Source organism: Bufo gargarizans, chromosome 5, assembly GCF_014858855.1.
Source record: "Bufo gargarizans isolate SCDJY-AF-19 chromosome 5, ASM1485885v1, whole genome shotgun sequence".
Classification (NCBI taxonomy): Eukaryota; Metazoa; Chordata; class Amphibia; order Anura; family Bufonidae; genus Bufo; species Bufo gargarizans.
This window is the reverse complement of record NC_058084.1, coordinates 82,575,394-82,602,665: the sequence shown is the minus strand read 5'-3', so window position 1 is coordinate 82,602,665 and position 27,272 is coordinate 82,575,394.

The window sequence follows — 27,272 nt, the reverse complement described above, 5'->3', positions numbered from 1 at the left end:
TGAGGCACTGGGGGCTGAAGAGAAGCTGCTGGGGGCTGATATTAGGCACTGGGGGGCTGAAGAGAGGCTGCTGGGAGGCTGAAGAGGGGCACTGGGGGGCTTATATGAGGCACTGGGGGCTAACATGAGGCACTAGGGGCTGAAGAGAGGCACTGGGGGCTGAACAGAGGCTGCTGGGGGGCTGAAAAGGGGCACTAGGGGCTGATATGAGGCATGGGGCTGATATGAGGCACTGGGGGGCTGATATGAGGTACTGGGGGCTGTTATGAGGCACAGGGGGCTGATATGAGGCACTGCGGAACTGAGGAGAGGCTGCTGGGGGGCTGAAGACTGGCACTAGGGGGCTGAAGAGGGGCACTGGGGGCTGATATGAGGCACTTATTGGGGCTGTCAGCTGAGGTCTGATTAACATTGGGGGTCTGAGCTCAGGTGTAATGAAAAATATTTTTTTCTTATTGCCCCACTTAGGTGCGTCTTATGGGCCAGAGTGTCTTATAGGGCAAAAAATACGGGTAAGTTTAAAAATAATTTCTTCTCCCTTCATTATATTGATAGTGCGGATGTATGCAGAGTGTATTTGTGTATATATATATATATATATATATATATATATGTGTGCGTGTGTATATATGTATATAATATATACATACATACATGTGCGCGCGGCTTGTGTGTTTGTGCTTTAGGATGCACACCCTAACGCAATAGGCTGCGCACGGTGAATAGGATTTTTACATGCTCTGTGATGCGCTGTGCCTTGTGCACACAGCACAAGCATCTAGGCTGCCATGGTAACCGATTGGAGCTTCGTGATTTCACTGCGGGGGCTCTGATCGGAAGGCAGAGAAAGACGCATCCCTTTGCCTTACCTCACAGGTGCCATGATCAGTGTTGATCGCGGCTCCTGAGGGGTTAAATGACTGGGTTTGGCGGGATCGCCGTCATTGCAGCTGGGTGCCTGCTGCATGATACAGCTGGCACCCATCGCATATGGAGTGGGCTCACTGCATCAGCCGACTCCATACGTTACCTCAACCACCACGACATATGTGTACATCAAGGTGGTTGAAGGGGCTATAGGAAATGTACACCTTCGGGGGCAATTTGTTTATGTGTCATCCACAGATCCCCCATAATAGTGTCATCCACAAATCCCCTATAACAGTGTCATCCACAGATCCCCTATAACAGTGTCATCCACAGATTTCCCATAATAGTGTCATCCACAGATCCCCCATAACAGTGTCATCCACAGATCCCCCATAATAGTGTCATCCACAGACCACCATTAGTTCAAAACCTACCAAAAGCACACCTTTTGTTTCCAATTTTTTTTCTTCTTATTTTCCTCCTTAAAAACCTAGGTGTGTCTTATGGGCAGGTGCTTTATATAGGGCAAAAAATACGGCATAAATTCTCAATAGTTTTTTCTTCTGCAGCCTGTACAGGTCCTTCTAAAAAAATTAGCATATTGTGATAAAGTTAATTATTTTCTGTAATGTACTGATAAACATTAGACTTTCATATATTTTAGATTCATTACACACCAACTGAAGTAGTTCAAGCCTTTTATTATTTTAATATTGATGATTTTGGCATACAGCTCATGAAAACCCAAAATTCCTATCTAAAAAAATTAGCATATCATGAAAAGGTTCTCTAAACGAGCTATTAACCTAATCATCTGAATCAACTAATTAACTCTAAACACCTGCAAAAGATTCCTGAGGCTTTTAAAAACTCCCAGCCTGGTTCATTACTCAAAACCGCAATCATGGGTAAGACTGCCGACCTGACTGCTGTCCAGAAGGCCATCATTGACACCCTCAAGCAAGAGGGTAAGACACAGAAAGAAATTTCTGAACGAATAGGCTGTTCCCAGAGTGCTGTATCAAGGCACCTCAGTGGGAAGTCTGTGGGAAGGAAAAAGTGTGGCAGAAAACGCTGCACAACGAGAAGAGGTGACGGGACCCTGAGGAAGATTGTAGAGAAAGACCGATTCCAGACCTTGGGGGACCTGCGGAAGCAGTGGACTGAGTCTGGAGTAGAAACATCCAGAGCCACCGTGTACAGGCGTGTGCAGGAAATGGGCTACAGGTGCCACATTCCCCAGGTCAAGCCACTTTTGAACCAGAAACAGCGACAGAAGTGCCTGACCTGGGCTACAGAGAAGCAGCACTGGACTGTTGCTCAGTGGTCCAAAGTACTTTTTTCGGATGAAAGCAAATTTTGCATGCCATTCGGAAATCAAGGTGCCAGAGTCTGGAGGAAGACTGGGGAGAGGGAAATGCCAAAATGCCTGAAGTCCAGTGTCAAGTACCCACAGTCAGTGATGGTCTGGGGTGCCATGTCAGCTGCTGGTGTTGGTCCACTGTGTTTTATCAAGGGCAGGGTCAATGCAGCTAGCTATCAGGAGATTTTGGAGCACTTCATGCTTCCACCTGCTGAAAAGCTTTATGGAGATGAAGATTTCATTTTTCAGCACGACCTGGCACCTGCTCACAGTGCCAAAACCACTGACCATGGTATTACTGTGCTCAATTGGCCTGCCAACTCTCCTGACCTGAACCCCATAGAGAATCTGTGGGATATTGGGAAGAGAAAGTTGAGAGACGCAAGACCCAACACTCTGGATGAGCTTAAGGCCGCTATTGAAGCATCCTGGGCCTCCATAACACCTCAGCAGGGCCACAGGCTGATTGCCTCCATGCCACGCCGCATTGAAGCAGTAATTTCTGCAAAAGTATTCCCGACCAAGTATTGAGTGCATAACTGAACAAAATTTTTGAAGGTTGACTTTTTTTGTATTAAAAACACTTTTCTTTTATTGGTCGGATGAAATATGCTAATTTTTTTGAGATAGGAATTTTGGGTTTTCATGAGCTGTATGCCAAAATCATCAATATTAAAACAATAAAAGGCTTGAACTACTTCAGTTGGTGTGTAATGAATCTAAAATATATGAAAGTCTAATGTTTATCAGTACATTACAGAAAATAATGAACTTTATCACAATATGCTAATTTTTTTTAGAAGGACCTGTATTTCTTTCTTTACATTGCAAGTTGCATTTTAATATTAATTGTTAAATCAGTCAGATGAGCTCTCTGATAACTCAGTCTCCAGACCTCCTGTATTCTTCTGAATGATTGGCTAACCTTAATTATGGCCAAATCAAGGTAGATCAAGTTCAAAACCTTTAAAGGCGTTTTCTGAGAAAAGCTTGGCACAAAGTAGAGGGCTGTAGAAAAGGTTTTAAATGTCCCCTCACATTTTAAATAACCAGAACCACTATCTAGTCCCAGTGGCACAGATCCCACAGTGATGACGTCACATCTATGATTCATGTGAAGGCTGCTGATGATTAGAGATGAATGAAAAGATTCTACAGAATAGATTTTTCCAATCAGCAGGACTCTTAGGCCTCTTTCACACGGGCGTCATTTTTTTGGCCCGGCTAAGAGCCGGGTGCGTTGCGGGAAAATGCGCGATTTTTTCTGCGCAAGTGCAAAACATTGTCATGCGTTGCACTCGCGTGAGAAAAATCGCGCATGTTTGGTACCCAAACCCGAACTTCTTCATAGAAGTTCGGGCTTGGGATTGATGTTCTGAAGATTGTATTATTTTCCCTTATAACCTGGTTATAAGGGAAAATAATAGCATTCTGAATACAGAATGCATAGTAAACCAGCGCAAGAGGGGTTAAAATAAAATAAAAAATAATTTAACTCACCTTAGTCCACTTGTTCGCGAAGCCGGCATCTCCTTGTGTCTCCGCTGCTGATGAACAGGACCTGGGATGAGCTGCTCCATTAAATACCGGTTAAGGACCTTCGATGACGTCACTCCGGTCATCACATGGTACGTCACATGATCTTTTACCATGGTGATTAACCATGGTAAAAGATCATGTGATGACCGGAGTGACGTCATCGAAGGTCCTTAAGCTCTATTTAATGGAGCAGCTCATCCCAGGTCCTGTTCATCAGCAGCGGAGACACAAGGAGATGCCGGCTTCGCGAACAAGTGGACTAAGGTGAGTTAAATTATTTTTTATTTTATTTTAACCCCTCTAGCGCTGGTTTACTATGCATTCTGTATTCAGAATGCTATTATTTTCCCTTATAACCATGTTATAAGGGAAAATAATAATGATCGGGTCTCCATCCCGATGGTCTCCTAGCAACCATGCGTGCAAATCGCATGGCATCCGTACTTGCTTGCGGATGCCATCCGATTTTCACACACCCCATTCACTTCTATGGGGCCTGCGTCACGTCAAAATCGGACATTATAGAGCATGCTGCGATTTGCACTGAACGTACAAGTGATGCGTTAAAAACAACGCTCATGTGCACAGCCCCATAGAAATGAATGGGTCAGGATTCAGTGCGGGTGCCATACGTTCGCCGCACGGATCGCACCCGCACGGAAAAGTCGCCCGTGTGAAAGGGGCCTTAGGCTGAGTTCACACGGGCGAGATTTTCGCGCGGGTGCAATGCAGTAGGTGAACGCATTGCACCTGCACTGAATCCTGACCCATTCATTTCAATGGGGCTGTGCACATGAGCATTTTTTTTCATGCATCACTTCTGCAATGCTTTAAAATCGCAGCATGTTCTATATTCTGCGTTTTTCACGCAGCCCTGGCTCCATAGAAGTGAATGGGGCTGCGTTAGTAACGCATTGCATCTGCAAGCAAGTGCGGATGCAATGCGTTTTTCACTGATGGTTGCTAGGAGATGTTGTTTGTAAACCTTCAGTTTTTTATCACGCGCGTGAAAAAAGCATCAAAACGCATTGCACCCGCGCGGAAAAAACTGAACAACTAAACGCAATTGCAGCCAAAACTGACTGAACTTGCTTGCAAAATGGTGCGAGTTTAACTGAACGCACCCTGAACGCATCCGGACCAAATCTGTCACGCTCGTGTGAACTCAGCCTTAGGCCTCATGCACACGACCGGTTTTTTTTAAGGTCCGCAAAAATGGGGTCCGTGATCCGTGACCGTTTTTTCGTCCGTGGGTCTTCCTTGTTTTTTGGCAGATCCACGGACATGAAAAATGAAAAAAATATCTAAGTCAAGTTTGCCATTGAAATCATAGGAAAAAACGGACACGGATCACTGACACGGATCACGGACACGGATGACAATCTTGTGTGCATCCGTGATTTTTCACGGACCCATTGACTTGAATGGGTCCGTGAACCGTTGGCCGTGAAAAAAATAGGACAGGTCATATTTTTTTCACGTCCAGGAAAAACGGATCACGGATGCGGCTGCCAAACGGTGCATTTTCAGATTTTTCCACGGACCCATTGAAAGTCAATGGGTCCGCGAAAAAAAACTGAAAACGGCACAATGGCCACGGATGCACACAACGGTCGTGTGCATGAGGCCTTAGAATAGATTTTTCAAAGCAGAAGGAATCTTTGAATCGATTTGTCCAATCAGCAGGACTTATGCAAATGAATCTTTATGCTCATCTCTACCGCCAATTATTAGCCTCAGTGGTCACATGCCTTTGGCTTTTGACTGCTGAGTCATGGCAAAGATTTTTTCTTTATTTTATGCAGACCCCTGTGATGTGCCAAGTTTTAAAAAAATTTGAAACCTCCTGAATCAATTTAAAACAACAGAACATGGACCATGAGCTTCTGGAACATTCCCTGTCATCTCCAGACCCTCCTATCAGTTTTAAGCTAAGGGTTGTCTGACCATTTCTTGACCATAAATGCGTGGCTGGCAAAAAAAGGTGATGTGTCCATTAAATGCATTTTATTTACACAAATCAGGTGTATCATGGCTGTAGTGGATGGTAAGAGGCACATACATTTTGTTGTCCATGAGCCCACATTGCTCTCATTCAGAATGACAGATATCCAGATTATCAGGTGCCATGCTAAAGGAGTTTTTCAGGATTTTACTGTAGGTCTATCCAACCCCAAGAAGCTCATGGGTTGGTTATAAGGTCATGTACTCCAAATCTGGCAACTAGAGATGTGGGAATCAATTCTTTAGAAATTCAACCCAAATTTTTGAAAGAGAGAGAAAGATATTTCAAGGCATTTAAAGCAGCTTTTATTTCACTAAAATTGATTGGTACCCAAATAGAATTCTTGGCTGATTCAGACACAAAACAAATTTTAGGAAAATTGTTAATCTGTACTGGCAACCCCTTACCAATGCTAGTACCTATCATATAAAAAGCTTGCATCCTTTTTTTCCTGGCTTTAAAAATGATATGAAGTCGATATATGTCAGTCAGAATGTTTTTGAGAAGCTTTCATCTTCCTGCATGCTTGGCTGGTCCATACGACCATCAGAATTGTAAAAGGCTTAACATAAGCTAATGATCAGAAAGCAAGAGTGAGCAGATTTGGAATTTCAGAAACAGGGTTAATCATTTTTAGAGGTTATTAAAAATTTTAGCACCTAAGAGAAAGATTGTGCGCAGAAATACAGAAGATACATGATTTATCGCTCCCCTCACAAATAAAATTTATTCATTGCATCCACCAGCCATCACACAGATGGTCAGAAAATTGGCTTTGTGTAGGGATGTGGATTCAGGCATGAATATTAATACGAGACAGATGTAAAAGCATATTAATATGCATTTCCTTTGCAGGGACTAACATTACAATATTTTCCTTAACTGTTCTGAAAATCCATGGACTCAACACATTGCAAATGAATAAGGGCAACTTTTGTACGGCATAGAATTAGTAGTGAAATATCACTATAATCATTGATTTATTGCATGCCTTTGACTAAACTATTACATTTGATTGAATATGTTTTATATACAGTCAGGTCCATAAATATTGGGACATCAACACAATTCCAACATTTTTGGCTCTATAGACCACCACAATGGATTTGAAATGAAACAAACAAGATGTGCTTTAACTGCAGACTGTCAGCTTTAATTTGAGGGTATTTACATCCAAATCAGGTGAACGGTGTAGGAATTACAACAGTTTGCATATGTGCCTCCCACTTGTTAAGGGACCAAAAGTAATGGGACAGAATAATAATCATAAATCAAACTTTCACTTTTTAATACTTGGTTGCAAATCCTTTGCAGTCAATTACAGCCTGAAGTCTGGAACGCATAGACATCACCAGACGCTGGGTTTCATCCCTGGTGATGCTCTGCCAGGCCTCTACTGCAACTGTCTTCAGTTCCTGCTTGTCCTTGGGCCATTTTACCTTCAGTTTTGTCTTTAGCAAGTGAAATGCACGCTCAATCAGATTCAGGTCCGGTGATTGACTTGGCCATCGCATAACATTCCATTTCTTTCCCTTAAAAAACTGTTTGGTTGCTTTGCAATATGCTTTGGGTCATTGTCCATCTGCACTGTGAAGCACCGTCCAATGAGTTCTGAAGCAGTTGGCTGAATATGAGCAGATAATATTGCCCGAAACACTTCAGAATTCATCCTGCTGCTTTTGTCAGCAGTCACATCATCAATAAATACAAGAGAACCAGTTCCATTGGCAGCCATACATGCCCACGCCATGACACTACCACCACCATGCTTCACTGATGAGGTGGTATGCTTAGGATCATGAGAAGTTCCTTTCCTTCTCCATACTCTACTCTTCCCATCACTCTGGTACAAGTTGATCTTGGTCTTATCTGTCCATAGGATGTTGTTCCAGAACTGTGAAGGCTTTTTTAGATGTCGTTTGGCAAACTCTAATCTGGCCTTCCAGTTTTGAGACTCACCAATGGTTTACATTTTGTGGTGAACCGTCTGTATTCACTCTGGTGAAGTCTTCTCTTGATTGTTGACTTTGACACACACACACCTACTCCTGGAGAGTGTTCTTGATCTGGCCAATTGTTGTAAAGGGTGTTTTCTTCACCAGGGAAAGATTTATTCGGTCATCCACCACAGTTGTTTTCCATGGTCTTCCGGGTCTTTTAGTGTTGATGAGCTCACCGGTGTGTTCCTTCTTTTTAAGAATGTTCCAAACAGTTGTTTTGGCCATGCCTAAAGTTTTTGCTATCTCTCTGATGGGTTTGTTTTGTTTTTTCAGCCTAATGATGGCTTGCTTCACTGATAGTGACAGCTCTTTGGATCTCATCTTGAGAGTTGACAGCAACAGATTCCAAATGCAAATAGCACACTTGAAATGAACTCTGGACCTTTTATCTGCTCATTGTAATTGGGATAATGAGGGAATAACACACACACCTGGCCATGGAACAGCCGAGAAGCCAATTGTCCCATTACTTTTGGTCCCTCAACAAGTGGGAGGCACATATGCAAACTGTTGAAATTCCTACACCGTTCACCTGATTTGGATGTAAATACCCTCAAATTAAAGCTGACAGTCTGCAGTCAGAGCCCATCTTGTTTGTTTTATTTTAAATCTATTGTGGTGGTGTATAGAGCCAAAAATGTTAGAATTGTGTTGATGTCCCAATATTTATGGACCTAACTGTATTACTCCACTTACGCTTGGATTAATTCACCAGCTCTTAGTGGACTGTAAGGTTTTACTCCCATCAAAGGGGTTGTGCAGTGGCATAAGTTTGATGACCTGGATAGGTCTTCAAGATCGGATCAGCAAATGGGACGAGCAGTTGTGATTACAGTGCACCGTCCTTACAAGGGAAATGACGTGCAAGTAATTATTGATGAAGGCAAAGCACTCACACAAGTGCCTTGACCCCTTCAAACAGCTGATCGGTGGGGGTGCTGGGAATCGGACCCCCACAGATCTGATATTGATGACCCACCTTAAGCATAAGTCATCATTATTATGTCACTGCACACCCCCTCTATATTAATTGTGTCGACCCAATTTCAAAATCTATTGTGTTAAATCTTAACCCCTTCAGTACCGAGTCACTTTTCACCTTAAAGACTATGTACACCTTTGGAGTCAACTTTTTTATGATTTCATTTAACTCATTTTTGGCTAAAAATCATATTTTCAATTGGCCTTTATTAAAGTGTAACTGACGTTTAATTTTTTATTCCCTAATGGTATAGTACACCCTGCTGTATAAGTGCTTTTGTGATTTAAAATGTGATCATTTTCAGTTTTACCTACTAATAACTCTCAAAAATGCATGCTACTTTTCCTATTCAGCAGCCCTCATCTCACAGCGTTGCCATGTGTAGTCCGTCTTCTCAGTATTATAACAAGAGATGGATGAGCTCTGGGAGGAGGAGCTCACCCCTGACAGCCTGGAGCTGGGCTGAGGCAGAAAGTGGAGGGGGAGGGCTGCTTTAGATGGTGATATCTTCTCAATGGTAGCAGCAAGAAATATGCAACTGGTCTTGTTTGAAAGCTGACAGCTCTAGTCCAAGCATTGGAGGAGAAATCACTGTTAGAAATAGAGTCGGGAATAATCGTGGGTAAAATCTGCTTTTACTTTTAGCTTTATTCACAGCATCCCGATTTCTATAATTGATATCTTCCCCTGTACTGAACAGATTTATGTCTGGTATTGTCTGAAAGCTTGGAATGTCAGCTTTCAGACAATGCAAAGCCCTTATTTCTAGCTCCCTGTCCCCACCCCCTCCCTGTCAGTCTGGAAGAGAATGAGGGACAGCTGGCTATTAAGAGGTTAAAAGAAATGCTTACTGATTTAATGTAATTGCAGGGATTGTCTCTGGTTAGCTGTATGTGAGGATACATACTGCTCTGGGTACTGTGAGAAGTTATCTGCGTTCTGATTGGTCCTGCTAGTTCATGTGAGGAGAGCAAGGGATTATGGGAAGTGAGGGAAATACAGGATGGCCTCAAGAAAGGGCAAAGATCATAACAGGAAGAAGAGCAGAGGCCACCTTAGGAAGTTGCTGAAATAGAGGCACAAAAATATGGTTGCTAAGGGCTGAATACAGACATCAGAAAGGTAAAATTAGCTTAAAAACGCAGCTTCATGAATATCTTTCCTTCAGCATTACATACTGTATGTTAGGAATTTCATTTTTGGTAGTGAAATGGCAGTTACACTTTAATAATAAAGAGCTGTTCAGTCACAAAGGGTTAACTGTTTTTCTAACTGTGTGACTGGTACTTTCACTTTGTGGGTCATCTAATTACTAATCTAATTATATCTAAAATACTAACAGGTCATAAACACTTATTTAAGTTAAGAGTTGAACCGCACTCCTCATTTGGTGTGGACGGTGCTCAGTGGTACCGTATTTTTCGCCGTATAAGACGCACTTTCCCCCCCCCCCCCAAAAGTGGGGGGGAAATAGCAGTGCTTCTTATACGGCGAATGTAGCCGATTTTGCCTAGTTTTCAATGATACACCCGCCGCGATGCCGCGCGGCGGGTGTATCAGCTGTGAGGGAGGAGGGGCTGGGGGCGGCATCTGCATTTATAATGACAGTGGGGCCCGTGCAGTGACTGTATTCTACTACATGGGCCCCGCTTACTGTATAATCATATCCCTAATAGTTAATTGTTGTGTGCACTGCATGTAAAAGCATAATGAGCGATAATGATGAGCGCTGTCTATTACTTACAATTAGAAGCGCTCGCCGTTCGGAGCAGAGAGGAGGGAGGAGGCAGGAGGCAGGCCGGGAGGACGGGCGCTGGCAGTGTGAGTCATACGTCACGCGCCTGCGCCGCCCACTGTATGAATGAAGCAGGCGGCATGGGCGCATGACGTATGACTCACACTGCCAGCGCCCGTCCTCCCGGCCTGCCTACTCCCTCCTCTCTGCTCCGAACGGCGAGCGCTTCTAATTTGAAGTAATAGACAGCGCTCATCATTATCGCTCATTATGCTTTTACATGCAGTGCACACAACAATTAACTATTAGGGATATGATTATACAGTAAGCGGGGCCCGTGTAGTAGAATACAGTCACTGCACGGGCCCCACTGTCATTATAAATGCAGATGCGACCCCCACCCCCATTATAAAAGCAAATGCGACCCCCACACTTATGGAGGGAATCTGTGGATGACAAATAGCATAAGATGCTATATATGTGTCATCCACAGATCCCCCCCATAACTGTCATACACAGATCCTCATAACAGTGCCATCCAGAGAGGATCCCCCATAAGTGTCACCCACAGATCCCCCATAACAGTGCGTCACCCACAGATCCCCCAGAACAGTGCGTCACCCACAGATCCCCCAGAACAACAGATCCCCCATAACAGTGTGTCATCCACAGATCCTCCATAACAGTGCATCACCCACAGACCACAATTAGTTCAAAAGCACACCTTTTGGTTCAAAATATTTTTTTTCTTATTTTCCTCCCCAAAAACCTAGGTGCGTCTTATACGCCGGTGTGTCTTATACGGCGAAAAATACGGTAAGTATAATACTAATGCTAATAGGAAGACCATGGCACTCAAAATAGAATATTGTGTAAATTTCTTATTTATTTTCTATACAATGAATGGACCTGTGCTTGGTAAGCTGTGAGGAGGCCACAGTGCTCACTAGAGCTCTGCAGCCTCTTCAAGAACCTGACTGGTGGGGGTGCCAGGAGTTGGACCCCCACCGATCAGATAGGCCATCAATATTGTACTACCAGAAAAACCAGAAAAACCCTTTGCTCTAAGTTGTAATCGCATTGCAATTTCAACTTAGACCTGTTTACTATGGTTGGCTTGGTAGAATTAGCGAATATAACGAATGTATTCGTCATATTCCTCAAAACGAAAAATACGAAGTATCTTCGTTTTAGGCCTCTTTCACACTTGTGTTGTCCGGATCCGGCGTGTACTCCACTTGCCGGAATTACACGCCAGATCCGGAAAAACGCAAGTGAACTAAAAGCATTTGAAGACGGATCCGTCTTCAAAATGCGTTCAGTGTTACTATGGCAGCCAGGACGCTATTAAAGTCCTGGTTGCCATAGTAGTAGTGGGGAGCGGGGGAGCGGTATACTTACAGTCCGTGCGGCTCCCGGGGCGCTCCAGAATGACGTCAGAGCGCCCCATGCGCATGGATGACGTGCCATACGATCACGTGATCCATGCGCTTGGGGCGCCCTGACGTCACTCTGGAGCGCCCCGGGAGCCGCACGGACGGTAAGTATGGTGCTCCCCCGCTCCCCACTACACTTTACCATGGCTGCCAGGACTTTAGCGTCCCGGCAGCCATGGTAACCATTGAGAAAAAGCTAAACGTCGTATCCGGCAATGCGCCGAAACGACGTTTAGCTTAAGGCCGGATCCGGATCAATGCCTTTCAATGGGCATTAATTCCGGATCCGACCTTGTGGCAAGTCTTCAGGATTTTTGGCCGGAGCAAAAAGCGCAGCATGCTGCGGTATTTTCTCCGGCCAAAAAACGTTCCGGTCCGGAACTGAAGACATCCTGATGCATCCTGAACGGATTTCTCTCCATTCAGAATGCATTAGGATAAAACTGATCAGGATTCTTCCGGCATAGAGCCCCGACGACGGAACTCTATGCCGGAAGAAAAGAACGCAAGTGTGAAAGAGCCCTTAGCTACCTATTCGTGAACTTCGCTAATTCTAGCAATCAAATAGGAAAGTTGACTATAGAGACAGCTGTGTTTAATTCGCTATGCGATTACATTACTTAGCTTTTTTTTTATAAATAGAATAATTATAATACTTGATAAGTATTATAATTATTATATTTATAAAAATATAAAAATAAGTAATATAATCGCATAGCGAATTAAACACAGCTGTCTCTATAGTCAACTTTCCTATTTGATTGCTAGAATTAGCGAAGTTGACAAATAGGTAGCTAAAACGAAGATGGAGAATACTTTGTTATCTTCGTTTTGAGGAATATGACGAATACATTCGTCATATTCGTCATCTTCGCTAATTCTAGATATCAAACCAATAGGAAAGTAGCCTTAAGTTATAATCGTAATACGTGATTATTTAAATCGCATATTAATCGCGATAACTAGAATAATGACAAATATTCGATTTCGACGAATATGAAACGAATATTCGCAAATTTCGTCGAAATCGAACATGGCACCTCCCGCTCATCACTAATAAATATTGAGTGAAATAACTGATATTCTACTTTAATCTCTAGACCCAGAAGTTTTTGGGCTCCAGCGCCAGACACACTTTTAATTTTTTTCATCTTGGAATTCCAGATTAAATTTCTCTTATGTTTTTGCATTAATGTAGCTGAAGGAGGCCCTGCTCTGTTCATTAATTTTCTATTCATTCCATGCTGCGGTATGAATTGTAAGAAGGTACAAGGAATAATCTTGGATGATAGGTACGTGTCACCGAGGTTCCTGGCCTCGGTGGAGTAAGAGCCGTTTTTTATGTGTCAGCAGCAATTTCTGTTTGACACCTTGATACTTAGTATGACTGTAATAGCTGATCCAGGATGGCTCTTACTGGGAGTATTCAAAGTGCTGGGTGGGTGACTACTCCCCATGTTCCAGGCTTGTTTTTGCCAGGCATAAAAAACAGCCATCTGTGCCAGGTGAGGGGGATTACCTCCATCTGACAGTGGAGCTCAGGAGGTCTGTGTGCTGTGATCTGAGGGCTGTGTTGGGATCCGATGCTTGAACCGGGCTACAGGGCTCAGACCCCTATGAGGGCAAACAGGCTGGCTAACACCTGCCTGTGGACACGGCAGAACTTCCAACAGGGTGTGAAGTAACACCCAGGAGAAAAGGTGACTGTTTTGTGTATGAACTTTTTTTATGTGTGTGAACAATCACCAAGCAACTTGAGTTTTTTTTTTGCTTTCATGTGTGAATAAACACTGATGTTTTGAGCCAAGGACTTGTACTTTGCCTCTGTGCTGCACCCGCTAATCCTAACTACCAGAGCAAATCCCCACAGTATATATGAGAATACAGGGTGTAAATACCATGGTAGCAACTGTTATAGAGCCCAGCAACTGAGCGTACCTACCTTCACTTTCAAAGAACATAAAAGTAAGCTAAACAGTTGGCCTCACGTAATACTGGCTCTACTAATATATCATATATACAAACCATGGACATATACACTAAACATATATGTTACATAGTAACATAATCACCAAAAAATGAAACTGACTTTCGTATATATGAAAATCCAAAAGACTTTATTATAAATATATATGAACAATACATACATGCATAATAAAAGAAGGCAGCACAAGGCAGGACACACAGATGAGGAGCAGGACCCAAGGAGAGGCCGGGAGATCAGTGCACGAAAATAACAACAGGGAAAAAAGAATGCTAGCTAAAAAAGCATACCTCAAAACCTCATGACAGCAACGCCCCAAACAAAGTGCAAAGAAGGCAATTGTAGAGATTGAGGTTAGAGTACAAGGACAAGATTAAACATACCCTGAGTGGTGCAAAGATCTCTCGGCCAACTCCTGACCCAACGCCGTTTCGCCAGTAAACCTGGCTTCTTCCCCGGAAAGGCAGTTTCATTTTTTGGTGATTATTATGACTCCTTGGGGGTCAGTTTTTTCGATTTATTCGATATTTATTCTGTCCATTAATTTGGTTGATACATAGTAACATAGTTTGTAAGGTTGAAAAAAAGACATCTGTCCATCCAGTTCAGCCTGTTATCCTGCAAGTTGATATCTGTTAGTCATAAAAACATACATTTATATATACAATTTGTTTCTTTTAGCTTGTTTTCTAAAGTGACCTTTAAAAATCAGTTTTTTTTTGCTCTCATTTTCAGCTTTACCATGGGGTGAAACTTTCAGCGAGTGAGTAAGCGCAGTCGGACGCTCTAGTTCCTTGTAACTATATAAATTTACCTGTGCGTCCATATCTAATAATATAGTGGCAACGCTTTCATTAAACCATAATAATATAAAATTGTACCGATTGAAGTTAAGAGTTCAGCCGCAGAATTGGCTGCTGCAGAGTTGTTACAAGTTGTCTATCCATTTACCTCGAGTCAGGATTTCTACGGTTTCTCAACAAAAGGATAACCAGAGTAAAACCTTTTAAGTACTGGAAAATTTGTGAAAATAGCAGTGCAAGGTGCCGTCAAATCAAGTAGCCCAGCTGCCCAAATGTGCAGGCTTTTTCTAAGTACCTTTTACACAGTAGGCACCAAGGCAGTATGAGAACGTTAAATAAAGATTTAGGGAGTAATGAATCTCCTTAACTTCAGTATAAATCAAAAATTACTTTATTCTCCCAACTCCATGGTATAGCAATTTAAAAAGTCAAGAGTCTTTATAAAACTCTGCTCCTGCTGGCACAGCTATTACTGAGAGTAGAACCTGTTTGTCATGATGAAATACTTAAGGGGTTGGTTGTGGTTTGGCTTTTGATCCTTCATGCTTTGTATCTACTGGGTGATACTGCTGGTTTTGCTCACTTGTGAGGTGATAATTACATAAAAACACACAAATTGCGGGCGGATAAGGACTGCTAGACCCAATTATTCCCCATCATTATTTACTCCCTGTGATTACATACACAACATACACTATTATTACTACAGGAACTCACTTGAAAATCCTGTTAAATCTTCATCTCACAATTCATCTAGAGTGTAAGCTGCATGTTGTTTTAGCATTTATTAGTTTTCAAAATATTATTAGACATTTTTTTGACATACATTTACTTGACTAATTCCCTAGCATTCTTCTTACAATTTGTTGTACTGTTCATGGAACCCCTATGTTTTAGATGGACAGAGATTTATCATACTCCCTGTGCCAGAACTGAGACATCAAAATGTCACACATTTATGAGCAAGGCCTAGTTTGCACAAAAATTTGAAACTGTTTGCCTCTTTGTTAAAAGTGGATGGGGTATAGGTAGGAGGGTGGGGTCAAAGGGTCCTGAAACATTGCCATTACTTATTTCAGTGTTCGGGTGCAAGCACAGCATTTGGAAAGTCTTCAGACCATTTCACTTCTTTTCACATTTCGTTATGTTGCAGCCTTGTGCTAAAATAAAAAAAGTTCAAATTTTTCCCCATCAATCTGCACTCAGTACACCATAATGACAGAATGCTGGAAATCTGTGCTAATTTATGGAAAGGGAAAAGCTAAAATCGTGTATTGACATAAGTATTCAGAACCTTTACTCAAGACTTAGTTGAAGTCCCTTTGGTAGCGATAATATAATCCAGTCTTCTTGGGTATGATGCTACAAGGTTTGCAAATCTGGATTTGGGGATTTTCTGCCATTCTTCTCTTCTCTGTCCCTAAGCCAGTCATTGTATTGTTGGAAGGTGAATCTTCAGCCCAGTATGAGGTCTAGAGAACACTAGATCAGGTTTTCATTGAGAATATCTCTGTACTTTCCTCCATACTACATTCCTTCAACGCTGAATACTCTCCCTGCCCAAGCTGCTGAAAAACACCACCACAGTGATGCTGCCTCCACCATATTTCACTGTAGGGATGATATTGAGCTGTGCCTGGTTTCCTCTAGACATGACGCTTAGCACTGAGGACAAAAATTTCAATCTTAGTAACTTCAGGCAGAATCTCATTTCTCACAGTCTTAGAGTCCTAAAGGTGCTTTTTTGCAAACTCTAGATGGGCTTTCATGTTTCTTTTACTGAGTAAAGGCTTCTTTCTGGCCACTCTGCCAAAAAGCTCATATTGGTGGAGTGCTGCAGTGATGGTTGACCTTCTGGAAAATTCTCCCATTTGCACACAGGATCTTTGGAGCTCAGAGTCCATGGTGACTATTGGGTTCTTGGTCACCCCTCCTACCAAGGCTTTTTTCCCTAAATAACTTGGTTTGGTAGGACTGCCAGCATTGGGAAGAATCCTGGTTGTTACAAACGTTTTCCGTTTCAGAATTATGGAGGCCATTGTGCTCTTGGAATCTTTCAATGGAGCAAAAATATTGTAACCTTCTCCAGATCTGTGCCTCCACACAATAATGTCTTTGATCTCTACAGGCAGTTCATTCTTCATGGCTTGGTTTATGCTTTGATATACATTGTCAGCTATGAGACCTTATATAGACAGGGTTATAGTTTTCAAAATCATGTCCATTCAACTTAATTTACTACAGGTAGACTCCAATTAAGATCACAAAGAATATCTCAAACATGACCAAGAGAAATGGGAGGCCCCAGAGCTAAATTTCAAGTGTCATAGCAAAGAGTCTGAATATTTATGTACAGTGGATATAAAAAGTCTACACACCCCTGCTAAAATGTAATGTTTCTGTGATGTAAAAAAATGAGACAAAGATAAATCATTTCAGAACTTTTTTCCATCTTTAATGTGACCTATAAACTGTACAACTCAATTGAAAAACAAACTGAAGTCTTTTAGGTAGAGGGAAATATAAGTATAAAAATAAAATAGTATGTTGCATAAGTGTGCACACCCTTAAACTAATACTTTGTTGAAGCAGCTTTTGATTTCATTACAGCACTCAGTTTTTTTGGGTATCAGTCTATCATGGCACATTTTGACTTGGCAAGATTTGCCTACTCTTCTTGGCAAAAACACTCCAAATCTGTCAGATTGCAAGGGCATCTCCTGTGCACAGCTCTCTTTAGATCACCCCACAGATTTTCAATCGGATTCAGGTCTGGACTCTGGCTGAGCCATTCCAAAACTTTAATCTTCTTCTGGTGAAGCCATTCCTTTGTTGATTTGGATGTATGCTTTGGGTCGTTGTCATGCTGAAAGATGAAGTTCCTCTTCATGTTCAGCTTTCTAACAGAGGCCTGAAGGTTTTGTGCCAATATTGACTGGTATTTGGAACGGTTCATAATTCCCTCTAGCTTAGCTAAGGCCTTTGTTCCAGCTGAAGAAAAACAGCCCCAAAGCATGATGCTGCCACCACCATGCTTCACTGTGGGTATGGTGTTCTTTTGGTGATGTGCAGTGTTGTTTTTGCGCCAAACATATCTTTTGGAATTATGGTCAAAAAGTTTAACCTTGGTTTTATCAGACCATAACACCTTTTCCCACATGCTTTTGTGAGACTTCAGATGTGTTTTTGCAAAATGTAGCCTGGCTTGGATGTTTTTCTTCAAAAGAAAAGGCATTCGTCTTGCCACTCTACCCCATAGCCCAGACATATGAAGAATACGGGAGATTGTTGTCACATGTACCACACAGCCAGTACTTGCCAGATATTCTTGCAGCTTCCTTAATGTTGCTGTAGGCCTCTTGGTAGCCTCCCAGACCAGTTTTCTTCTCGTCTTTTCATCAATTTTGGAGGGATGTCCAGTTCTTGGTAATGTCACTGTTGTACCATATTTTCTCCACTTGATGATGACTGTCTTCACTGTGTTCCATGGTATAGCTACTGCCTTGGAGATTATTTTGTACCCTTCTCCTGATTGATACCTTTTAACAATAAGATCCCTCTGATGCTTTGGAAGCTCTCTGTGGACCATGGCTTTTGCTGTGGGATGCGACTAAGAAAATTTCAGGAAAGACCAACTAGAGCAGCTGAACTTTATTTGGGGTTAATCAGAGGCACTTTAAATGATGGTCGGTGTATGCTGACTCCTATGTAACAGGATTTTAAATGTGATTGCTTAATTCTAAACACAGCTACATACCCAGTTATAAGTTATGCAACCACATTATTTTAGTTGTTTTTGTTTTCTTCTCTCCACCTAAAAGACTTCAGTTTGTTTTTCAATTGAGTGGTACAGTTTATAGGTCACATTAAAGGTGGAAAAAGTTCTGAAATGATTTATCTTTGTCTCATTTTTTTTACATCACAGAAACCTGACATTTTAGCAGGGGTGTGTAGACTTTTTATATCCACTGTACATGTAAAAGTTTAGATTTTCCTTTTTTATAAATTTGCTAACATTTCTAAAATTCTGTTTACACTTCCTCATGATGGAGTATTGAGTGCAGTATGATGGGTGAAAAATACAATTGAAGCTCCAATGTGTGTGGGGCTCACTGGTATTCCAATAGTTACTCACCTAAAGAAACCTGTAATGCCTGAAGCCTAGCTGGTGTAGCTGTCTGATTCTGCTACAGAGATACAGAACCGAGATGTAAGTGGCATGCACCTCTTAATAATTTTGACAATCAGGTGCCACTGCACTGGAGAAAATGACTGATGTTAGTAATGCCAGTCTTGAAAAATGTCTCGCAGTATCTTCACCTAAAGTAGGATTGTTTGTGACTTTATATGTGATAAATTTACTCTCATATTGGGTTTCAAGCTGGTTATTGATAGAAAAATGGAAGAGATAAAGATAGCTGCTATAGATAGAGGTGCAGCAGCAGACTGGCTCAAGAGTACCAAAGGATCTCCTGGTGGGCTCCTAAGTGGCGTAGTGTGTGTGTGTGTGTGTGTGTGGGGGGGGGGAGGTTGCCCTGGGTGCCAAATTGCAGGGGGCACCAGGCATTTAAATGAGGGCCATGGGAGCCTATGGCTCCTGTCCTCTCCGTTCTGCCTCATAGGCTTCAGGCTAGGCCTGAAGCCTATGAGGCAGTTGAAGGGCGCAAGAGATCACAATTACCTTACCATGACCTCCTGCGTCGGGTCTCGTGAGATGACGTGATGATGTGGCACAGAAGGGCACAGTGGCATTAGGGAGTCAGTTTTCTTCCTTCTGGAGGATAGCTAATTTGCACTATATATTTTCCAACATCTCCGGTTGCCTGAAACAGCGGAGTGGTGGGGGTGCAGGGTGTCTTCCCTCACAATCTGATATTAATGACCTATCCTGAGAATATCTAAGTACCGTAAATCGCCTTTAATACATTAAGTTCGGTAATAAAACAATAAGAAGTAGGGGTGGGTTTACATAACGTTTTATGCCTCCGTTTGACGTATACCTTACAACAAAAAAAAGGATACAAAAATGAAGCACACAATGTTCTTGTATCCTGCACAGTCCGGTAAAAAAAAAGTATACTTTTTATTTTTATTTTTTACAATGGAACTCTATGGTGAACGGATGCCACTGTATAGCATCAGTCTGAGGCATCCATTTAACATATACGTTTTTGTATACGTTAAAAGGATGGGAAAAACCTGATGTAAACCCACCTTAAGCGCCTAAGCTCCCTCTAGTGGTGGTTACAGATAGACTGAATGGCGTCTTTTAACTCTTTTTGAATGCAAGAAAAATACATTTAAAAAATGAATCTTTACAGAATGGATTTAAAAAAGTATATGACATTATAAGATGAACATTCACTTTAAGAATCCAGTAATTTTCTGCTGTCAACCCTATGTAGGCAAGAGAAAAATAGGATTTGCTTATAATATTACAAAATGCTTCTGTTTATATTCTTTTAAAAATAAGCTGAAGAATGGAGGCTTACTTTCAATGCGCTGACCTGCGTGTGTCCTACGTGCTTTGTCTTTAACATCTAAACATACTCGCTATAATGCCAGGTTAGTTCAGCACAAAAGTCATTCTGCTATTATTAAGTGAAAAAACGACCATATTCATCGCCAGGGCAGGAATTAAGCATCCTTTCAGAAAACAGGTCATTAATTACATAAAATACAAACAAATATGTTCAGGGAAGAATGGATGATTTTGGCATAATAAAGAACTTTATTTAAAAAAAAGGAATTTTCCATTGTAAGCCCTCATTCTAGCTAATCTACTGATCTCATAGGCATCTATTATCCGTGCCATTAGGTGATTGACCATTTGGAACGTATGGTCTAGAATCGTTAAATCATTCTTGGGCACAGGCCAAAAATAGGAGCCATTTGAAAAGACCACCGCTGGGAACCATCAATGTACCGCAGTTTAATGTTAGCTAAACTAATAGTTCTGCTGGAGTACCAGAGATGCAGACTAAAATAATTTTAGTGAATGTTTTAGTGCTGTTCTTACTTAGAAGTTCTGATAATGAAATAAAACAATATGAACTTAATAATATCAGTGATATAGAGGGTTTAAAAAATACCAGTTTGAACACTAGAGCCTTGACATCAAAGGGAATCAATTAAAGGTTTTTTTTCCCTCCATATTAAGGGTTGTCATATCGCCAGAATATGTCACCGCTATCTGATTGGTAGGAGTTTACTCAATGAGAGTGTATTTCCCTGAGTGTTTTTTTTTTAAGATATGGGTTTGGCCAGAGCGCACCTTAAGAAGACACTGTCATTTTTAAGAAGCAAGACACACTTCTGCTCAATGTTGGCATTGAGAGATAGTGGGAAGACTTGTGTTGCCTTCTGGGTTCTTGCGTGCAGCATATCATGGATCGGCTTGACAGAATAATGAGAGGGGCTGGTGAAGTTCATGATGAACATTGTTACCACTGACAAAGTTAGAGGTAAATGGAAGGTCCATAAACATGATTTCTGAGACTTGGATGATCTCAAAAGTAGTACTTTATGAAATGCTATGCGTGCAGAACCTGCAGTGGGCGATTAGGGAGGTAAACAAGTAGCTCAAGAACAGGTGCAGAAAGGAGAGGTTTGGGTTACTATAGAACTCGCCCGAATGTAGCGGTGACACAGTAAGCACTTCACACACTCAAGAGATGAAGAGAGGATCTTGTCACGCTCATGTGTGGGAGGAAAACACCACACTGAGCATAGGAGGGAAAAGGGGATACCGGAATAAGGCCTGGAAACTAGGGAAGGAAAATGGACACCTCCTAGAGAAAACTCTAACTCAAGTCCAGACAGACTACTAGTATAAACAGGCCCCAAAGGTAGGCAAGCTCATACACCGGATACATAGAATCCTATCTCACCCTATAGGACCCTGGAACTAATGTCAGGACTGAGTCTAGCTGTTTCTCCAAATGGAAGGACGAACAGGAGTCTCCCTCAGACCTAATGACACACAACAGGGAAAGGCAACACACATATATATATATATATATATATATATATATAAACAAAATACAAAAGGGAAAGGAAACACTTCTTCAATAAAGCTTTGGTAGCACTAGGTTCTCAGCCGAAAACCAAACACAAGCTAACCACAAGTCGAAAGAAGCTATAAACTGCAATGCATAGTGGGAGAAACAACAATAAATAGATAAGGTAAAATGACCACAATAGCCACACTTGGGGAAAGAAGGTGTGACAAGCACCAGAAACAACACAGTCATCATTTGATCCAAAAGGAAAACATGTCAGATCAAACCACGTGTTGCCAGTCTCACAGATCTCCTGCCACCTGTCTCGGGAACATCCGTATGTCTCTGTATGTCCTTACCCCTTCTACGGGTGACCTCTGGGCATCCAGGACCAACCTTATCCAGATGAGACCTGTGAAAGGCTTTCACCAAACGACTGACATTCACGTCAGATGCCGGTATCCATATCCTGTCCTCTGGTCCATAACCCTTCCAGTGAACAAGATACTGAAGAGATCTACGGAGAACTTGAGAGGTAATGAACTCACCTTTCATCTGTATACCAGTACAGAAGCTCATTGCCCTCTGTGGAAGCACAGAGAGATGAGAAGATCCAGGATATGAGTGCTGGATCTTCTTATCTCTCTGGTTTTAAGAGTCTCTCCCATAGTGAAAGGTTTGAATCCTTACTTTCTTCCTTCCTTAATTCCTTACTTACCCATTGCTGATGGTGATCAATGGTCCCATTATGCCACTGCTGTTGTCTGCCTGCCTACTATAATGTTCCATGCCATATGGCTGCTGCTGCTGCCACCACTGCCGCAACTGCCACTCCCCTCTGCTAATAATTCTATTGCAACTTCCATTACCTCTACTGCCAGTTACATTACCTCTACACAGCCACTATTACTACTGCTACTTTCTTGCCTGTTTCATGCTATGCTTCTAATGCTGGCGCTACTTTTGCTGCCAGTTATTACTAGTTATTAGTCCTTACCATTACCACATCCACATTGTACTGATGCTGCTCCCAAATAATAGGGAGAATTTTTCCAGGCTTGTCCAACGTCAGAAAAATGCACTGTTTCATCTGACAATAAACACTTGCGTGTGTATAAATATGGGCAGGCATTCTGCCTCTTAACACATAATTTCAGGAAGCTTGTGAGAACAAGCCACTGTTACTTATGACATTAATATGTGTGTTTATGTAGAAACAGGGGCAGGGATCTGCACCTGTTAAGATATAGTTTTTGGACTCCTGAACCCAACAATCCACATCTGCTGCCATGGTAAACAAAATATTGAGTTGCATCAAACAATTCAAAGATGCTCATGACAAGAACATAGTTTTTCCTCTATACAAATCAGACCACACATGGAATAATGTGTAAAATGTTGAGGACCTGTGTATAAGAAGGGCATAGCTAAAATAGAGCAGGTGAAGAGGAGGACAATCAATGTAATAAAGGGAATAGAAGGTTTATAGTACCAAGACAGACTATGAAACTTAGCTTTGTTTATGATCAGGAACATTCAGCACTCCTTACCGTGGTATAAAAACTTCAATCTTTATTTTATGACATCAACACGGACACAGTCTTCAGTACAGTCACTGACACGTTTCAATCATAAGATCCTACTCATGGCACATTTCATACTGAAACATTCTCCTTTTAAGTGCTGCTAGGCATGATTTCATGAGTGCATTGGAGGTGGTGCTGTGCTTCTCTATAAGACCGAGCAATCCCAATGTAATCTAGGGTATTTCCCCTTAGTGCTATCACACAGTACTACTACCCACATTGTGCCCCCTCACAGTAGTTAAATCCACATTGTACACCCTCCCAGCAATTATGTCCTCCTTGTAGCCCCTTCAAAGTAATTATGCCTACCTTTGTGCCCTTTCACAGTAGTTATGCCCACCTTGTGGCCCCTTCACAACATTTATGCCCATTCACAGTAGTTTTGCCCACCTTGGTCCCCCTTCACAGTAGTTATGCCCACTTTGTAACCCCTTCACAATAGTCATGCCCACCTTTTTTCCCCTCACAGTCATTATGCCCACCTTGTGGTGCCTTCACAGTAGTAATGCCCAACTTGTTGCCCCTTCACAGTAGTTATGCCCATTTTTGTGACCATTCACAGTAGTTATGCCCATTTGTGTGCCCCTTCACAGTAGTTATGTCCACCTTTGTGACCCTTCACAGTAGTTATGCCAACCTTTGCGCCCCTTCACAGTAGTTATGCCCACCTTGGTACTCCTTCACAGTAGTTATGCCTACCTTTGTGCCCCTTCACAATAGTTTTAGCCAATTTTAGCCAATTACATTTTTCCAACTCTTCCCATTCCCCTATGGTACTAAATAGTCCCTGCACTAAGCCACTCCACACTGAATCTTATCCCTGACATTCCCCATAGAGTTCTGGCCGTTTATGCATATTATTTACCCAATATCCATTTCACTCCATTATACCTCATGGATTATATAATAATCAATCCCATTTTCCCTAATATATCCCACTTTTATAAATAGCGCTTTGTTCTATGTATTCTATCTATCGCAATGAATCTGCGGGAGCTCCCTGCGCTCCACCCAGACACTTCCTGTCGGTGGAACGCATGGAGGTTTTAGCTTGCGTTCCACGTGACGCACTTCCGGTTCGGGAGTTGCGGAAAATAGCGGGAAGGCGTGCGGGTATTTAAATCCCCACACAAATGACCCCAGACATGGCGCCTCCTCTCTTCAGCGGTATAACCGCACGTTTTCCGTTTTACTGCGTCTACACCTACATCTGCACCTGAGATCTTCTGCACCACAAGCGGCACTGGGTAAGTCTCTCCTGAGTATCTGGACCACTATTCTCTGTATCCATCTGCTGGCACATAGTGATAAATAGAATCCACCAGCAACCTTTGTTTGATTATTTGAATCCTCTATTCCGCAATAGATTGATGAAAACACTGTCACCTGTGGTCTTAATAGTAATTTCCATTGTGATTTCCGTATTTACTTAATACACCCCAGATATGACTGCTCTTCTATAGGAGGATGACTGCCAATGACTGTGTCCTTGCCAATATTGACCTGGTTTATGGCCTTGAACTGCAACAGCAGAACCCTTTCATATATTTTCTTTTCTTTTTTCTTTTGTTTTTTATCCTTTTTACTTGTTTTTTGACTTTCTTGATTTGCTTATCATTCCCAAGTAAATCATTATTTCTATCTCCACAATTACGTGTTTGTAAAACTGAGAGAAACAAATACTTTGAAAAAATACAGTCGCTATCATGTATGTTGATGTAAATACCTGATACACTTACTGTACGTTTATTTATTGATTTATCTCCTCTTTTTGCTACAGTCTGATGAAGGCACGGATGTGCCGAAACGTCACCATTTACTTTGCCGTAGCAACATCCACTGTTTGCTAAATAAACAAAAATTGCACTTCGCATAAAACTTGACTGGAGTCTTTGAATTTATTACCTTTGTGCCCCTTCACAATAGTTATGCCCACTTTTCTGTCCCTTCATAGTAGTAATGCCCACCTTTATTTCCCTTCACTGTAGTTATGTCCTCTTTGTGCTCCTCTTTGTCCCCTGGTGCCCCTTGTGGAGCCTTCACAGTAGTTATGCCCAAGTTGGTGCCCATTCACAGTAGTTATGCCCACCTTTGTGCCCCTTCACAGTAGTTATGCCCACCTTTGTGCCTCTTTACAGTAGTTATACCCACCTTGGTGCTCCTTCACAGTAGTTATGCCCACCTTTGTGCCCCTTTGCAGTAGTTATGGTCATCTTGTGGCCCCTTCGCAGTAGTTATGCCCACCTTTATTTCTCCTCTCTGTAGTTATGTCTTCTTTCTTCTTCCCTTTGTCCCCCGGTGCCCCTTCCAGCTCTGTAACCCCCCCTCCACATATACTTACCTGTTGCCCTGATGATCGGCACATCCATTCTGCGTTCTGAGCAGCAGCATGAGCAACACACATTGCGCTGCTGGCTTTGTAGGAGGCAAATTACCAGGATTTTATTGCTCCTCCCACACAGCCAGCAGTATGATGTGCGGCCTGAGGGGAAGCGCTGGAGACCAGCTTAACAGTGCTTCACCATGGAAATAAACCGTCCGGCAGTACACCCCCCTGCCTATGCACCCAGGGCCCATGCCCCGGCTGCTCCCCTCGCTACGCCCCTGATTTGCACCCCAATCTGTGACTTTTCCCTTCTCACACCAGGTCTAAAAACAGTGGGTGTGGTATGGAGAAGGGGACGGTCTGGCAGGCCCGTCTGATTCATCATTTTCTACGCCTGTTTTAGATGTAGAAAATTGTCTAAATGTAAGAAAGCAAGGAAGCTGGTTTACATTTATACTGGCGCTGGATACGCCAAAGTTATGTAGAGGCCTTTATAGCTAAGGTGGATCCACCGCCAGCTATAGGGGTTATTAAAACCACCGTTTGGACCTAATGGGGGTCCTAATAAATGACCCCCATTATGTCCAAATTTATAATATCTGTTTAGAGTAGACCTAGCCATGTTGTGGTGCATTTTTGAAAGCAGAAAATAAACAATGAAAACTAATTGTCCCATAGTACATGGTGGATGGCACCCTTCAAATTCCATAACTTAACACTAAAAATAAATATGCTAGCAGTTCTTTATTGAAATAAAATGGCTGCAATGCTTTATTAAAGGATATAATAAATACATTTATAGATAATTAAAATCATCAGCATTAATAAATTAATGAACCATCATAACTATTAAATAAATACCGACATCCACTCAGAAACACTGAGTGATACAGCCCCTCTAATAAAGCAAAGCGACTTTGTGATAAATAAGGGGAGGGAGGGCGGGGCGACAAATCCGGTCTTCTTAAACTGGCCCAGAAGTGCCGCCAGACCCACAATTTAAAGGGGACAACTTTCCCGCCGTATGTCAGAAGACGAATCAGGGAGCGGTATTCTCCCCCAGTAGAAAAAAACGTAAGGCAGCTCTCACCTGCAGTAGTAGAATCACCAGAGGTGCACGGATGCCGCTCCTGGATGCGGTATATGCAATAAGAAAGAGAAGAATATCCAGCTCTCTCCGGTGAAAAAATGCAAAACTTTATTCCAGCGAGTTAAAATCCATACAGGTGTACAAACACAGTCAACATGTTTCAGACCTCAAAGGAATATGGGTCCTTCCTCATGACAAACTCCCCCAGCAACCGCTTCCACCAATCAGAAAATACTGCTCTTTTACCTGTACTCCATGTGCTTTATTGCTATCTACCCGTAAATGTAATATACTGCTCTCTACCTGTACTACATGCACTATACTGCAAGCTACATGTACTACATATACTGTACTCTTTTTACCTGTACTACTGTACATGTACTGTACTGCTCTCTACCTGTACTACATGTACTGTACTGCTGTTTACCTTTACTACATATACTGTACTGCTCTCTACCTGTACTACATGTACTGTACTGCTGTTTACCTGTACTACATGTACTGTACTGCTGTTTACCTTTACTACATATACTGTACTGCTCTCTACCTGTA